The 18,129-nt window shown below is 36.3% G+C and overlaps 1 protein-coding gene across 2 annotated transcripts in view; it reads right to left on the reverse strand.

Annotated features, from left to right (window-relative positions):
- Kcnn2 (potassium calcium-activated channel subfamily N member 2) overlaps positions 1 to 18,129 on the reverse strand; it is a 414,889-nt gene that overhangs the window by 262,440 nt on the left and 134,320 nt on the right. For both annotated transcript variants that reach the window (XM_078048854.1, XM_078048849.1), the window contains exon 2: positions 3,992 to 4,077. The gene's annotated coding sequence lies outside the window, so the exon portion shown is untranslated. The remainder of the gene's footprint in view (positions 1 to 3,991; positions 4,078 to 18,129) is intronic.

Here is an 18,129-nt window from a genome sequence, read left to right on the forward strand (position 1 = left end):
GGTGACTTTCTCATAGGAGTATGTTTTCTTATGTAATCCCTGGTTATCGGGTCATTGATGTTTATGAGACAGTGCTTGACTATGTGGGATGCCTGTTCCTTTCTTGGACCACTACCTCAGGTGCTTCAGGAAAAGGGCAGGGTGTGCTGCAAGCCAGATGCGTTGGTAGCTACTCTTCTGCTTCCCAGCTTCATGCTTCTTTTGGGTATCACCATCCTCCCAAGGGTCTGCCTCTCCTGGCCACACAACCTGCATGCATCACTTTATCTTGACAACAACTTACTACCAAGCACCACTGGGGGAAAAAAGAAGGGACTCACTGACTCTTTGCCTCAAAGAACAAATGACCTACATACAACTGAACCCAATGTCCCAGACACCTCACCCACTCCTTGATTCAGTGACTTGCAGCTTGGAGCAACCTGGGGACTACTGCCACATGTGCATTGAACAATGCCACTCCCTTGCTTTCTTTTGCATTACACCTTATAACACTATCAATGAAATTCATCTGTTTCCCCCCAGTTGATTTATGTCATGAATTATTGTTTTATTATACAATAAAGATAAATTATTTAAAAATGCCTTTTAATCTACTTTTAAGAGATTTGTTGTCAGTGCAGTGTGAGTATTTAACCAGCTATCTTTTTATAACTGTTTTTTCTTTTCACATACCATTTAATTTAACAAGAAAAACATTGTGCAATAAATGGTTTCTTATAATCAGAATATGGAAAGACAAAAGTATTCAACATTACTTCATAAAATAATTTTATAGAAGGCAAGCAAACTAAGCAAGTTTTGTTTTGTTAGTTTTTCTCCCCCCCCCTTTTCTCCTATGCTTATTATTAAGCTACTATCATTTTGCTTCAAATTTGTTCTTTCCTACCTCACGGTTTCTGATTCTAGAACTGAAAAGCCGAAGTTCTCTTTGGCCAGTTGAATCTAGGAACTAGAGAGAGACTGGAAGGTAGAGGAGGGCAGGGATGTGGCTTGGTGGTAGAGCGCTTTCCCCTCATGCACAGTCCTTGGTGTGAGCCTGGCAGAGGGTGTGGGAGCTGTGGCGGCAACGCTAGCTACCATAGGAGAAGAGGTATTCTCTTTTTAGGCTAATTCTGGTCCAGTTTTATTTCCAGTTCTCAGCATCACTGAATGCTGCTTCACCGGACAACTGCTGGACATTCCAATAGTGCAATTATTCCAGCCAGATTTTTCCAACACTAACAGAACCAGAATCTCTCTGTCCCCTCACCTGTAGCTCATTGATGCCCTGGACTCAAAGGCCTGGGTCCCGCCCCAGGCACCACCTCATAGCATTCCTGAGACCCCAACTCAGCAGCATCCCTCCTCACAAGTTGGAGTCCAGACCCTTCAAGTCCCTTATCCGGTCTCCTAAATGTTAAAAAGCCTAATCTCTTCCTTTTATTTCCCCAGTTCTATACGTGCTCTGTGAGAAACTTATGTTTATATTTCTTTAACTCTTGATCTTGATCTCTCTTTTTATTCCCCAGATTTTTAATTCCTGGCTGACAACTATATTACATTTCTCTTTCAAAAATAATTGCTATGTTTTTTAAGTCCTAACTGGACTCTGTATGCATACTTCTATCAATAGTGACTGCCTTTGAGGGTCCCAAAACATTCCTGTCTTACTGTCTAAATGATATCAATAATTTTATTGCATGTAAAAATTATCATTGAATTTTATTTATGTTATATATTGAAATATTTTGAAATATGGTTAAAGAAAAACAGGCATGAGTCCTCTCCTTTCTCTTAATTTCAAAGCAGTCAGTTCAAGATGACTTTGAAAAGGTAAATAAAACCATTCCATGAGACTTCACCAAATAAAATTTTGGACATTTCAAAATACCAGAAATTCTATCGTATGTCTTTGAAAATATTTTCATTCCTGTGGCATGAGTTATTTTTCTATCCAGGTCTACAAAACTGCTAATTTCACACAGTGGATGCTATTAATGGAAGTATAATTATGCCCAGGTGTTTATATTTCTTTAATTCCTGATCTAAATGACACCTCCTTCTTTGTTTACATAGGTAACAAAATTGAGCAAAAATGACTGGATTTTTATTAGCTTTTTTTTTTTTTTTTTTTAGAAAATCAATGCATAACATTGACTCTTAGGAGTCAGAGAGGTGGAAGACACAAAAGCAGAAGGAACTACTATCCAGATTACGAGCCCCAACATTCATCCTTAATGATTAAGTCTTTGACTCCACACCACCAGTTTTAATTATCAAAAACTACAGTTGAAATGGTAACACAAAAGACACATGACCTGAACTTTTTCATAGCTGACTTTGCAAGGAAGTACACAGTAAATACCAGTTTTGAGAACAGGACCACTTGTTTCACCAAACACTGATGTCTTACTAAGACATGACAACCGTGAGAATATGGTTAAGAAGCTCTGTCTTTCCAGCTTAATCAAAAAATTAAGTGAACAACCTTACACATTAGGGCCAGTATAACTGTACCCAATGGATGATTGGCAGGTTGGGTGTGGAGCAAAAGCGAAAGAGGATTATTACCCTTTCTCTGCCAAGATGATGAGTTGCCAGCAGGGTGGAGCAGCCGGGCCATCTCTGAGGCTGCTCTAAATAAATAAAAGGGCATCAGTACAGACTAGTCACAGAAAATGCTTGTAGGCTATATGTGTGGGGGTTAATATCTGTCTGCTCCATATAATAAATAACTAAGTGATATATCCTGAAAGAGTATTTAAGTAAGAACTTTACCTTTAAAAATATATGCTTCTCCTTTTCAACCATGAACCATTTTTTTGGTTACCATTGTGTAGACAGAACCAAGAAGTCATTTTTTAAAAACAGATTTTTAATTGTAGATGGACACAATACCTTTATTTTTATTTATTTGTTTTTATGTGGTGCTGAGGATTGAACCCGGTGCCTCATGAGTGCTAGGCAAGTGCTCTGGCACTGAGCCACAACCCAGGCCTAGGTCATTAGATTTTCTCTAGTCTCTCTCATTTCCCCTTTTTGTTCCTTAGTTAAATTTTTGAAAGGAAATCCGGATTTGAAGAGGCTTTGCAAATTGTTTTTTTTTTTCATTTTTGTCTTGCATATATTTTCACTGAAGCATCAAATACTTATCTGGCACTGGATGGTAACAAATGTAAGGGAAAAAGAAATAAACATCTCAAACACACTGTACAATCCTGTATGTTATCTTGTTTAACATCACCAAGATTTGTAACATCATCTTTGGTTTCAGATAAGAAAATTGAAGCTAAAGAAGCTGAAGAAGTATGTTTCAGAACAGAGATTGATGAAAGGCAGAAACAAAACTAAAACGTACTTTCTGATACTTGATCCCATCAAAATGCTGTCTCACTGGACCCGGTGGCATACACCTATAATCCCAGCAACTCAGGAGGCTGAGGCAGGAGGATCGCAAATTCAAAGCCAGCCTCAGCAACTTAGCAAGGCCCTGTCTCAAATTAAAAAATAAAAGCTGGGGATGTAGCTCAATGGTTTAACCCCTCAGGGTTTAATTCCTGGTACCAAAAAATGAAAACTAAAATGCTCTCATCAGAAACTATTCTCAAATTTATATGAGAAGACTTTTATTCACTTAGGAAAACTTTTTAAGCACCTATTACATTTTATTAATGTAGTGGTAGTTGACTATCATTTAAAAAGGCAGTTAATGGTTGAAAAAAATCACTAAGGGGGGCTAGGATTGTTGCTCAGTGGTAGTGTGCTTGCCTAGTATGTGTGAGGCACTGGGTTCATTTCTCAGCACCACATATAAAATAAATAAAAAAAATTCTATCAACAACTAAAATTTTTTTTTAATCACTAAGCTGAAAATAGTAGAAACCACAGGTAGAGAAGAGAGTTCAATTGAAGTAAATTGAGCTGATCTAACTTGAACATTTTTTTTTCAGTAAGATCACCTTTTACATTAGAATTAACTGCAAATATTTTTCTACTATTTTGTACTTACCACTATTGTTCATATCCCACTCCATTCCTTGGATTCACTTTTTCTTTTGCTGGAATCCATCCTTTTGTATTTCTCTCAGCAAGAATCTGTAAGAGATAGATTTTATTAGTCTTTGTCCAAAATTTCTGCATTTTATTCTCACTCTTGAATGTCAATTTAGTCTTGTATAGAGTCTCAGGTTCAGTTGTTATTCCTCAGCATTTAACGTTTTAATCCCATTATCTTCTAGCATGTATATCATTAATTTAAAAAAATACAATCAGATTGTTGTTAGTGTATAGATAATCTTTAATATATATACATATATATGTGTATATATATAAAAATAAAATATATATATATATATATATATATATACACACATCTCCTATTTTACCAGAGCTGTACCATGTATGGTTATATAATTCTTATCCTGTATGAAGGAATATGGCTAAGGAAGCAAATAGAACCATAAAACCAGAACATGGACCCCTCACTTAGGTCCTGAAATTAAAGTACAACTGTGAGAGGACATCAATTTCTATCTCATGTAAAAATGCCATATGGGGTCATGGTGACACTGTAATCTAAGCACCACTGAATTTGTTTTTATTTCTAATATTTACCACCTAGAACACTAAGGATCCATGTCTTTCCTTAACTCAGAAGAAACTTCCCATTAATTCTTCAGATTTTTCCTCTTTTTCTTTCTCTCCTCTTCCCTTCCTTCTTTTCTTCTTTTATGAACATGTATTAGACATATATTGAAATTTTCAACTGATCTTCTTATCTGGATCTTCACTTTCATATTTTAAAGTTCCTGTGCTGGGTCTTCTTTGTTAATTTGTTATTTCTTTAACTGTACTTGGCTGGTAATTTAAAAGCGACCATAATTTTCAAAACCTAGATTTATAATTGGTTCTTTTTTGGTTTCCTCTTATTTGTGTGTTTATATTTTGGTTTTCTTTTTTCTAGGAATGTTATTTATTCCTGTATCCCCTTTAGGATATCCAAACTTTGTGATCATCTTCTTCTTCTTTTTCTTTTTATGGTACCAGGGATCGAACCCAGAGGAACTTACCCACTACACCACATCTCAGCCCTTTTTGGTTTTTTATTTTGAGATAAGGTCTTATTAAATTGCTGAAACTGGCTTTAACCTTCTGATCCTCCTGCCTGAGCTGTTAGGATTACAGGTATATACCACCCTGCCCAGCTCAAAACTTCTTAAGAATCCCTTTTGAAAGTCTGCTTTAATATTTGATTATCTTTGGATGATAATTCATCTGCTATTGAATTTGTTGGCCATTTTTATGAATTTTGTTTTCATCTTCTTTGGTAAGATTTTCTCTTTCTTCTTTTGCTCACTGTCATAGTGAGAAGACATCTGGATATTTTAAATATTTATTTTAAAATATTTGGTCCATGTTTTAGGCAGCTTTTTCACTGCTGTGACTAAAATACCCAACCAGAACCACCGTAGAGGAGGAAAAGATTTTTTGAAGGCTCATGGTTTCAGAGGTCTTAGTCCAAAGAACGCCAGCTCCATTCCTTGCTCTAGGTGAGGCAGAACATCATGGTAGAAGAGTGTGGCAGAGGGTAGCAGCTCACAGGATGATCAGGAGAGAGAGAGGGAGAAGGAGAGGGAGAGGAAGAGGGAGAGGGAGAGGGAGAGGGAGAGGGAGAGAAGGAGGAGGAGGAGGAGGAGGAGGAGGAGGAGGAGGAGGAGGAGGAGGAGGAGGAGGAGGAGGAGGAGGAGGAGAGAGAGACTCCACTCTCCAGATACAAAATATATTCCCCGTAGCTGCACCCCCAAATGAGCCACTTCCACCAACCACACCCTACGTGCTTCCAGTTGCCACTCAGTTAATCCCATCAAGGATTAATTCATTTATTAGGTTAAGGCTCTAACTCAAACATTTTTCCTCCAAATCTTGCTTTGTCTCACTTGTGAGCTTTCTGGGGAGACCTCACATCCAAACCATAACAGTCCAGCATTTCTATGTTGGAGTGCTGAGGGATGTAGTTAGTGTGTCAGTTCACAATACTATTTTAATTAGAAGTTTCAAGTACACATTTTGAACGTATATTTGTTAAGCCAAGAAGTGCTCAAAATATATTATGGGTTTGGTTTGTAATGTTAGCATTCAGAATATTTTTTTTTTCAAGATCAGTGTTTTCAACTATTATAGATCCGTACCAGCAACTTCAGACTAATCCAACCTGTCACCAGCTTACTATAAGGGCCATTGGCTAAACATTCTTTTATATTTTGAAATAATTGTTAAAGAAAAAGAACAAGCAAAACAGACCATTTGTGTGCTTCAAAGCCTAACATATTTACTATCTGATCCTTTTCAGAAAAAGTTTGTTGAACCTGACAGTCTATCTCTGCATGCCTTTTCTCATATTTTTAATAGACTTTATTTTTTAGAGTAGTTTTAGATTGGAAAACTGAGAGGCAGGTGGTCTCTGGCTCAACATATACATAGTCTTCCCCATTATCAACATCCCCCAACAGAGTGATATGCTTATTATGATTGTTGAACCAACACTGACTCAGCATTATCACCCAAATCCTTAGTTTACATTAGTATTTATTCTTGGTGTGGCACATCTTATGGGTTTGGACAAGACTTGTACCCATCATTACACTATCAAATCATTTCACTGCCCTGAAACTCTTCTGTGCTCTGCCTATTCTTTTATTTCTCCCTCCAACCCCGATGATCACTAATATTTTTAACCCTCTTCCTAGTTTTACCTTCTCCATAATACCATGTAGCTGGAATTCTAAGTAGACAGCCTTTTAAAATTGTCTTCTTTCATTTAATAATATGCATTTGTTTCCTCTGAGTCCTTTAATAACTTAATACTTTATTTCTTTGTGGTGCTGAATAATATTTCATTGTCTGGAGGTACCACAGTTTATTTACCCATTTACCTACTAAAAGACATCTTGGTTACTTCCAAGTTTTGGAAATTAGGACTACAACTGCCTAAAACATTTATCTTCAGGTTTTGAGTGGACATAAATTTTCAACTTCTTTGGATAAATGCCAAGGAATATGATTGCTGAATCATATGGCAAGACTGTTTGATTTTATAAGAAGCCACTAAATTTTCTCCTAAAGTTACTGAGCCATTCTGCATTCCCAGTAGCAATGAAAGAGCTTGTTATTCCATGTCTTTGTCACTCTTTGGGGCTGTCAGCGTCCTAGATTTTATCCATTCTAATGGGTATGCAGTAGTACCTCATTGTTGTTTTAATTTGCATTTCCCTGATGAAATATGATGTGAAGCATTTTGAATAAGTTTATTTTCCATCTCAATTTTCATTGGTGAGGTATTGTTCAGACCTTCTGCCCAGTTTTAAATTGGGTTGTTTTTCTTACTGCTGAATGTTAAGTGGTTTTCCTTATATTTTTGAGAACAGTCCTTCAATAAATGTATCTTGAAAATATTTTCTACTAGTCTGTGGCTTAAATTTTTATTCTGAAAGTTTCTTTTGCAGAGCATAAATTTTAATTTTTAATGAAGTACAGCTTATTAGTTCTTTCCTTCATGGAGCATGTGTTTAATATTGTATCTAAAAACTATCAACAAACTAAAGGTTAATAAATTTTCTCCTATTATATTCTGCATTTTACATTTAGATTTGTGATTCATTGTAAGTTAATATTGGTAAAAGGCATAAGGTACATGTTTAGACTCATGGTTTTGCATGTTGATGTCCAATTTTTCCAACATATTTATTGAAAAGAGTATTTTTGCTACATTTTATTGCCTTTCCTCCTATGTGAAAGATCAGCTGACTGTATTTATATGTGTCTGTGTTTAGGCTCTTTAGTCTGATCTATTGATTTGTTCACCTATTCATTGGCCAATACTACAGTGACTTTGTTACTGTAGCTTTACAAATGTCTTAAAATTGGATAATGTCAGTCTTTCAACTTTGTTCTTCTTCAGTATTATCATGGAAATGGATTATTATTACGGAACTTGATTCTCCATATAAACTTTAGAATTAATTTGGTGGTGTCTGTAAAACTGGGATCACTAAATCAAGTTGATTGACATTTTAATAGTACTGTTTCTCCTTCATGATTATTTAATATGTCCCCATTTCTTTAGTTCTTTTTATTTCCTTTACTTTGTCGGGGGTGAGGGAGTACCAGGGATTAAACTCAGGGCACTCATCCACTGAGCCACATCCCCAGCCATATTTTGAATTTTTATTTAGAGACAGGATATCACTGAGTTGCTTAGTACCTTGCTTTTGCTGAGGCTGGGTTTGAACTCATGATCCTCCTGCCTCAGCCTCCTAAACTGATGGGATTACAGGCATGGGCCACTATGCCTGGATAGTTCTTTTTATTTCTTTACTAGAATTGTACAGATTTCCTCATGTAGGTGTTATACATATTATGTTAAGTTTATACCTAATTATTTTATTTATTGGATAATAATGTAAATGATATTATATTTTAAATTTCATTTATTCATTGACGGTATGTAGGAAAGCAATTGGCTTTTGTACATTAACCTCATATGCTGGAATTCCCCTACAACTGCTTATTAGTTCTGAGAGTTTTTTGTTTGTGTTTAACTAATTCTTTTGGATTTTCTGCATAGATGATCATGTCATCAGTGAACAAAGAACATTTTATTTCTTCCTTCACAAACTGTACACTTATTTCCTTTTCTTGTCTTATTGCATAAGCCAGTACTTACATCAAGAGGTTGAAGAGGAGTGGTGAGAGGAATGACCTTACCTTGTCTCTGATCTTAGTGGTAATGCTTTCAATATGATTTTAGTTGTAGGATTTTTTTTAATATTTATTTTTTAGTTGTAGTTGGACACAACACCTTTATTTCACTTATTCATTTCTATGCGCTGCTGAGGATCGAACCCAGGGTCCCACACATATGAGGCAAGCGCTCTACCACTGATCCAGAACCCCAATCCAGGTTTTTTTTTTTAATATATATTTTATCACATTGAGAAAGCTTCTATGACTAAAGAGTTTTTACTAAGAATTTTTCCTTTGTAATGATATATGGGTATTATATTTTGTAAAATGTTGGTTTTGTACCAATAGATACCATCTCAATTATTTTAGTTAAAAAATTCTAATTTACATGTTTCAAAACCACATTGAGAGGCCCTGCTCAAGTGTATACTGTTTCAGGAACAACATTTTGAGATCCACCAACATGTTTTCTCAAGGTGTTAAAAACAGATTCAAATTGGTTGAGCACCTACATTTCTGACTGAATGCAGAACTCTGTGCTAATGTCAATTATCTCCCATCAGAGCCCAACCTATATATTATATGAGTGCAGTTTCCACTCAGACCAAAACTGAGAAAATGAGTTTTTTTTGTTTTTCTTTTTCTTTTCCTCAAATTATTAAAATTATAAACCTTAAAAAAAGTTCTGGATGTAGTAGTGTTGGACACATGGGAGAAATAAGAAAGCTTTGGTTAAAAAAACAAGTGAGTCATTATATTAAAAATATTTGAAAACTACTTAAAGTGGAGAATCCTAGCTAAAGTAAATTCATCAGACCAAACCTAACATTCTTTTCAAAGATACAGATGAATTATTTTTATTATTTTTTTAAAAATGTTACATTTATCCCTGAGCAGAACTTAGATAACAGACTAGTTAATTCTAGTTAATTTAAAAAAAATACTTCTAAATTTAGGTGGTGGAGTTCTAGAACTTATTTATCTTAATCATATTCTAGATACTAAAATTGCTGAAATTTTTGGGCCCAAGAAGGAACATTCAAAGGCAAACTTTCTAACATAAAGGTGCAAAAATACCTTCTAGTTTCTAAACAGAGCTAGTTTCCAAATCATATGAAGGCTACAGTGACCTGGAGTTGGTGAGGAAAGAATAATCTATTCTTGCCCCCTGCGCCTCTGTCCAGAAGAGGAGGACCCAGGACATATCGATGCAGAAACATGTACAAGACATTTTAATATACAGAGAGAGTGACTCAAGGCAAAGGGAGGTCTGACTTGTGTCTTGGCTTCTGAACTGATTTGTTGACTTAACTGTAGCAAGAAGACTGGGCTATTTTTCAAAGCCAGGAGAGATGCATGGTTTCTTCCTGTCCCAGAGTGTTAGTCCATAATCATGCTGAAAGGGTTTTGTGTTACTGAGCATAAGGAATATGTTTCACAATGAAGAAAAGCAACTCTCTCTTGCTATTCTTTATCTAGCGATCGGTTTCTTTCTCCCAGCTGAATATAAAGTACATTTTCCACTTTAAAATCACCCTTTAGAAATTTTGTTCTTATTCACTGTGGCAGGGAAGATAAAAAGTGATTATAGTGTCTATCCTGAGCCTCAGCTCCTGGTTACAGCTGACAAGTCTACACCCTAGTAGGAATAAAATCTTAAATGATTGCTATCTTTCTGGCTTTCTATACAATACAAAGATAAACTGTGAAACAAGTCCTTTTGAAAAATGGAAATATTTCATTAAGTCTACCCAAGTTAGACTTTTGGCAAAGGAAAAATCTGTCACTGAACCAGTACATTCCTCTTCCTTCTTAAGCTCTTGCTTATGCGGAGGTGATAAGTAAATGTTTCTTCTGATCTTGGTTCCAGATGAAGAATACCCATATTATTCATGTGGAACCAAATATGCCATCTGCTTCTTGTTACCAAAACTGTGTGGCTGTGACATAAAACTTAGTTGTTGATGGCTTTACTGAATTATTCTTTTTGTGAACATGAAGGTTGCTTTCAGAATTTTCCCTCAGAGAAAGTTGTTGCTGTTATGGAATGGGAGAATAAAAAGGTGTGCCAGTTATAACTTCACCGTGTCCAAATCACAAATGCTGGATTTTGGTGCCATTAATCCATTTTCATTATCTCATTCTTTTGAAAGCAGACATCTGACCCATAGGAAGGAACCCAGAAGAGCAGAGTAATGAGCAGGGACGGAAGCAGCAGGAGCTGTGGGGAGTCTGCCATTTCTCTGAGCATAGGGGTTACTAGAATCTGCCAATATCGTGGTCAACTTTCTACTCTTCTTAGTCAATTTCCTAGACAGACAGCATTTGAGATTTAGAAATGTCTGTGCTTTTCTTGGGTATTTACTTAGTATCAGAGTTAATAATCTTTCTGACTGGATCAGAATTTAGCTTCAGGTATTACTGTTTTTTTTTAATACTGCCTAAGGCAAATGTGGACAAAGTATGGCCCATAGGCCAAATCCAGACCATCATCTACTTTTGTAAACAAAATTTTACTGAAATGTAACCATGTTCTTTTTTTTTAGACACTGTTTTCAGCTTCAATGGCAGACCTGAGTAACTGCAACAGAGACTGTGCCGTCCACAAAGCTTCAAATATTTACTAACCACCCCTTTGAAGGAAAGGTTTGCTGAACCCTGGTCTGGGGTCCTGACACTATTTGCTTAGAAGGTTCTCTTACTTTGTGCACTTTTCTTAGCTCAGCTTTCTCATCTGTAAACTGGGGACAGAAACGAAACCTGTCTTGCAAGGTTCTTGTGAGGATGAAATTAGATAAACCATGCAAAGTGCTTAGCACAGGGACTGGGTAAACGTTCCATCAAAGTTAGCACAGTTGAGACTTGCAGTGTTATTTGCAACTATAAATTTTAATTCTTCCTTGTGAAGCAGTTCAGTTCTAAGAACAAGAGCATCAAACTTGGGCTCAATACATCTGGTACAGCTACTACCTGTGCTACCTTAAGACACTATTGTAATTCCATCGTATTCTCTCTATTCTGAGAATAGTGAAAATTACTGTGGAGACAGAAGGAAATCCTTAAAACTTTTAGAGAATAACAAGACCAACAGCAATAATAAGACAAATGATATACAACAGGTGAAATATCACAACAGTAGAAAACCCAACTACTCCTGGGAGATAAAATGTAGTCAACATTTTCAGGAAAATGGATTTTCAACCAGCAGTCTCTACTTAGCTGAACTACCCAGTAAATGTGAGGGTGAAATAAAGACATTTTAAAGATGCAAATTATAAATAATAAAAACAAATTGAAACCTCCCCCAAACTATTTCTTGGTAATATATTGGATGATGTGCTGAATAAAAGGGGGGGAAAGAAAGAAAAAAGTAAACTAAGAGAGCAATGTATTAGCTGGAGGAATTCTGGGAAGATGAGTTTGCAGTCTATAATGCAAATCCTGGAGTTGCCCTTGAAGAAGGAACAAGTAGGACAAAAACCCATCGACCACATCTGCAGCAGCACTTCGTGATGATGCATCACCTGATGTTATAAAATATGAGTGAGTGGAAAGAGGAGAAGAACCACTGAGATGGGAAGACCTGAATCGAATCAATCATGGAGACAAAGGAATTTCTGATAGCTTTGAGAGCAGAGGACCAAAACAATAAGAAATTTTCAATTCTAAAATCAGTCATCTTTTCTTCTTTTCCCTCTTATATCTGCCCAGAGTCTAATTAAATGAATATCCTTTAATCACCCAAACTATCTCAAAGGCATTTATTAGACATAACCCTACTTTTTGTAAACTTATCCAATTCTCGACCCTTATTAATTATTTATATTGTATCTACATTGTTAGAACAAGTAGACTTTGTATATACTATTATGTGGATATGTATATAACTTGTCATCTAAATCAAGAAAGTTTTGATAGTGAAAGGATCCACTAGGATCAACTAGGCCAAGACCAAAGGGATCAACTGGAGCCCTTTGGAAAATTGGATCATATATTGGATCATCTTCTTTATAACAATTATTTAGCATTACTAACAAAGTTAAACATGCACTTAATGGTTATCACTTGTCCTTATGTTGATGCCTCACCAGTCATTTTGATCTTCTGAAGCCTATTGTCTAATAGATTCTGCAAGAACTGCTTATGAAAGTAAATGCCTTCAGTCTTTGCATGAGCATATCTCATCCTCTTAGGCTTCACACTAAGAGATTAAGTAGACTGAAGATAAAGTGTTATCATATTTTTTAAAGTTAAAAGTTGTATAATGTTAGATTTATCCACTTAAGTATATAATTAGTTAATTACTGGTATACTCACAAGGTTTTTCGACAATCACCACAATCAACTTTAGAATATTTCATTGCCATAAAAAGGAACTCCAACCAGGCACAGTGGCTTATGCCTGTAATTCCAGCAGTTCAGGAGGCTAACACAGGAGGAACACAAGTTCAAAGCCAACCTAAGCAACTTATTGAGGCCCTGAGCAATTTAGCAAGACCCTGTCTCAAAATAAAAAAGAAACGAAGAGCTAGGGATGTGGCTCAGCCTCAGGCAGACACTAATTTACTTTCTGTCTCCAAAAATCTGCCTCCAAAAATGCCTATGGGAATTTTATATGAATGGAATTATATACTATTCAGTCTTTTGTGACTGATTTCTAAGACTGAGCATACTGTTTTCAAGTTTTGGCAGTATTATAGCATGTATCATTTTCCCCTCTTTTAATAGGATAAATAATATTCCATTACATAGTTAGGGTAAATTAAACACGATTGATATTTGAACAGAAATAAGAACTTTAAAATTTTCTAAAATGGTTTTACTATATTTTTTCATCATTAGAATTATAACTAATATAATTATCATGTTAAGTAAAAGATATATATATATTTAAAAACTTAATGAATACATAATATATTAATATAAGATTTATTTCAGATCTTAATAATGTAAGGTATTTTATATTTAAATATAAAATTAATGTTTAATACCTTTTTAATAAAAGTTTAACATTGAATTGAAATTAATTGAATTAAAAATTCAACATGAAGCCCAAATAAAATCAATATGGACGAGTAATGTGCCCTGATAGCTGTCAGAAAATGTATAAAAGGGTAAAAATAGTTCATGGAATTATCTTCTGTCTACACAGAAAATAACACTCTGAATAAAGTCATCTATCAATGTCCCAATTATCTTTTTTTTTTTTGTATGAGGAATCTAATCCAGGGTTGCTTTACCACTGAGCTATATCCCCAGCCCTTTTTATTTTTTACTTTAAGACAAGGACTCACTAAGTTGCTGAAGCTGGTTTGATTACTTGCGATTTTCCTGTCTCAGCCTCCCAAGTCACTGGGATTATAGGCTTGCACCATTGTGTCTGGATGTTCCAATTATTGATGCCTTAAACACTCCATTTTTGCCAGAGCAAAAGGCTCCTGCATTTGGTGAACAAAGCATAGAGCTGCTAAGTGTCTAAGTGAGGACTCTTAAAGCTCTTGAGGTCAAGGGTGTATTAGAGAATACAATCCTGATAACTGAGGCATAAAATATTCACTTCTTTGCTCTTCTTAGTATCCGTAACAACTACAATTTGGTTTGTGGGTATTCAGAAAACCTCTCTAGAGTTTAAATTTAAGAATCACTTTAGCTTCAATAGATTCATTTTTTTTTCACTGTGGTTGTAGGAATAAAGTTCACTCAAGTCCATTATAGTCACAATGGTATGTACAGACACAAAGAAAAATGCTATACTATGATTCTTTCTAGTGTAAAGCTTAGCTTGTTATAACAATCGAGTTGACAAGCTTTTGTGTGCAGTTGACAAGCATTACTTCCATGGAGGAATATAGGGTTAGATTCCTACAAGCCTCTGGTTATAACATTTCCTTAATTGATCAAAACATACCTTGTGTTATATATATTTCTTTTAAAGGTACTTTATTTACCACACATCATTGACTTACTAACATTGAACTCAGGGTCAATAGCACTGTAAGTCATGCCTAAATGATGCTTGGCCAACACATGCATTTTTTCTGTGAGGCATAGTATAGCCTTTTTGTGGTTTGGAACACTAGCTAGCACTTCAACACTTCAGCACTGTCTGGAGATCATTTTAGATATAGAAAATACCCAACAAAAAGTACAGAAATGTAAGTAAATATAATCACTCCTCAAACAATTTGAACTTCAAGAATTTTCATAAATGCCCCATCCCCATTCCTCAGAAATCTTTTCCACTAAAATATTTTTTTTCCCAGTTTTCTTAGGTTTAATTATATGTGCCCTGTTCATAAATGTGGTTTAAAACAGGGTTCCACAAGCCCACCAGAATTTATATGTCAACTTTTGTGTTTATATTCAAATTTGATTTCCTTTGGAAAGAGATCCATGGATTTCACTGTATTTTTGAAGGAGGTCTAGAACCAATGAAAAGGTCTTTCAAAGGAGGTGAGGAGTGATGAGAAAATAAATGAAAGTCAAGGGCTGGGCCTGTAGCTCAGTGGTAGAGTGCTTGCCTAGCATATGTGAGGCACTGGGTGTGATCCTCAGCACCACACACAAATAAATAAATAAAATAAAGGTATTGTACCCATCTACAACTAAAAAAAAATTAAAAGAAATTAAAGTCAAGGAATGGCAACATTTAAAGAGCTAGCAGAGGAAGAGGAAACAGTGAAAGAGAGCCTAGGAGGAAGCCAGTCCAGTGGTGACCCCAAAGTGGAGGTAACATGAAAGTCCTAAACAGCAGAAGTCATCAGCACTGTGTCAGATAGCCCAAGGTTAAGAAAAAGAGGTGTTCCAGAGGTCAGTGGAGCTCAGGTGAGAGCATTCTTGGTGGAGTAGTGAGGGTGGAAGGAAACAAGAAAGCAAAGAAGGAAAGAAGGAAGAAAGACCATGAATGAAAGGAAAGATAGGATAATAGTTGAGAGAAGATGTTGTTGAAAGATCATGTGACTACTCTGAGGATAAAAGGGGTAAAGGAGGAAAGCTGGTGAAACAGACAAAAATACATATCAGGCATCTGCTCCGAGTCAGGTGCTCTGCAGAGTGTTGAAACAGAACAATTTTTAAAACACACAGATACTTGCCCATGTGTAGGTTTTAGGCTAAGGACTGCTTTACAAGCCAGGCTTCCCACAGAATCCCCTGGGAAGTTTTTGAAATTAAGACCTGAGTTTCAGCCTGCCAGATTCTGACTTCATTGGCCAAAGGTGGACCTATGCATCAGTTTTGTAAGTCATTCTTATATATGTGCAGGAATGAGTCACTGTTCTGGAGAGAGGGGCGGGTACATCAATATATATCAGAGCCATGTAGCAGACCTGGCCCATCCTTGTCCATCTCAGCAGGAGTGAAAGATGTCAGCATGGAATTTAAGGAAGTTACTGCACAATGGCCTTGTTCTCTCTGTGCAGTTAAAAGTAAAATGATCTGCTGAGAGTGAGGAGTAGAGAGAAATTTAAGAAAGGGGCAAGAGTCTGAACTGATTACAACAGTATTGGAAGACGGAATTGACATAGACATACTGTCAATCAGCTTAGAGGAATCAGAAGAACCTGGAGAGCTTGAAACTGTAGCAACAATGATTTGCACTCATTCTTGATTTTGTGTCACCAGGAGAAAAATGTATTTGTCTTATCTTACCAAGAAAACTATTAATTTACTCTGATTTTTGTTTTAATTCTGCAGTTCATGGTGTGATGCTGGCAATGCTAGTCTGTAAAGACTCAATAAACAACATAAAAAGAAGTGGAATCTAGCCCCTGTCCCAGCACAGAGTGTTCCAAGTGTGATATTTAGTTCTGACATGTGCTGCTTACATAGCAGCCTCTTCTGGGCTTTAGATATAATTAAGTCACATGTGACTGCAATGGGACTTTTAGTTCAATGACTGAATTTGCTGTCACCTTGAGTCTCTGTGATGAGACATCCCCATTCTGTTCCCACAAGCCTCTCAGGGTTGGGCTGGACAACTTCGTGATTTGGGTATCACTGGAGAGAGGAATATCATTTAAGAAAGAGCTTGATGTTTTCTTTCCAAAATTTCCCTCAGGAGGTACCCATAAGTAGAGTGAATGTGCCTGAAATTCATTCCAAGACAGATGCAGTGTTATTAGAAATGCTCCTGATTTGCCTTTCTTTCAAGGACAAGAAAAACTTTGGAAAATGATTTTAAAAGAGATGAAAGATTGACCATCCCTCAAACAAGATACAAAATATTTAGGATGTTGAGAATCATGCAACACACATCTACAAACAATTTAAAGTCTTTCTGCAAATATCATACAACAGGTAGAGGTATACAAAGTTAGCCAGCAATGCATGGCCAAAGAAAATACATGTGCATTGACCAGAATTGTGGAATTTTCTGTGATACCATTTTTTACTCTTTCTTTTACAAATGAGAAGACTGTGTCATTGAAAAGGTAAAACTGTGTCAAAGGCACAGTTTATTCATCCACAAAAATGCATTGGGCACCTATTTTATCTACATTGCGAAAGGAAAAGGAAATGAAGAACATGAGGTTCTCCATAGGTTCATGGAGCAGTTATCATGAAAGGGCGCCTCACAGTTGGGTCTTCCTTCCACTCCACCACAGAACAGGAACTAGTCATGAGGGAGTGAGGCACAAAGACACTTCTGTCAGCTCCCATCAAAGAGATAAGTTCCCATCAGCTGCAGAGGTAGGATCCATTGTAGATGCCAGGAAGCACATTTTGAATAAAAGAAGAGGAATGTAGTAAAAACATATCAAAATCGGTCTGAATGGGCTTGAAACAGGGAATTCTAAATATGAGGAACAGAAAAGGCTCACCAGTCAGAAGAGAAAACTGCTCTTGATGGCTTGTGAATAGATTGACTTGGATAGAGAGAATTCTGATAAGAAGTAATACAAGGACTAGGGATGAAGCTGTGTGGTAGAAAGCTTGCTTAGCTTCTGTGCAGACCAAGGTTCAGTTCCCTGTATAACACACACACACACACACACACACACACACACACACACACACACACACACACAGGATAATACAAGGTGAGAATAAAAACAGGAAGCTGTGACTATTTTACTCTGTGGGCAAAGACGAAGTGCTATGGTATTATCCAGTTGAAAACCATCATGAAAAGACTATTCTAGGAAAGCTGTAAGGAGGAAGAGCTGGAATCAGGAGATGGAAGGAAGGAGGAAAATCATGGTGTCATTAACCCAGTGTTGGGGAGTTTTTACAGGGGTCTGAAAAGGCTAAGGAAACAGAGTGGGGCTGAAGATTAAGAACTAATCCTGGAAGAAGAAGAAAAGGCATAAGAGCTCTGGAAATGGAAGCTCATTGTTGATTGTGTTGGATCTAAGAACTGAAGTCAAAGAAACAGGTAGCTTCGTTAGGGAGGTTAGCACATAT

The sequence above is a fragment of the Ictidomys tridecemlineatus genome, chromosome 1 (assembly GCF_052094955.1).
Source record: "Ictidomys tridecemlineatus isolate mIctTri1 chromosome 1, mIctTri1.hap1, whole genome shotgun sequence".
Taxonomy (NCBI): Eukaryota; Metazoa; Chordata; class Mammalia; order Rodentia; family Sciuridae; genus Ictidomys; species Ictidomys tridecemlineatus.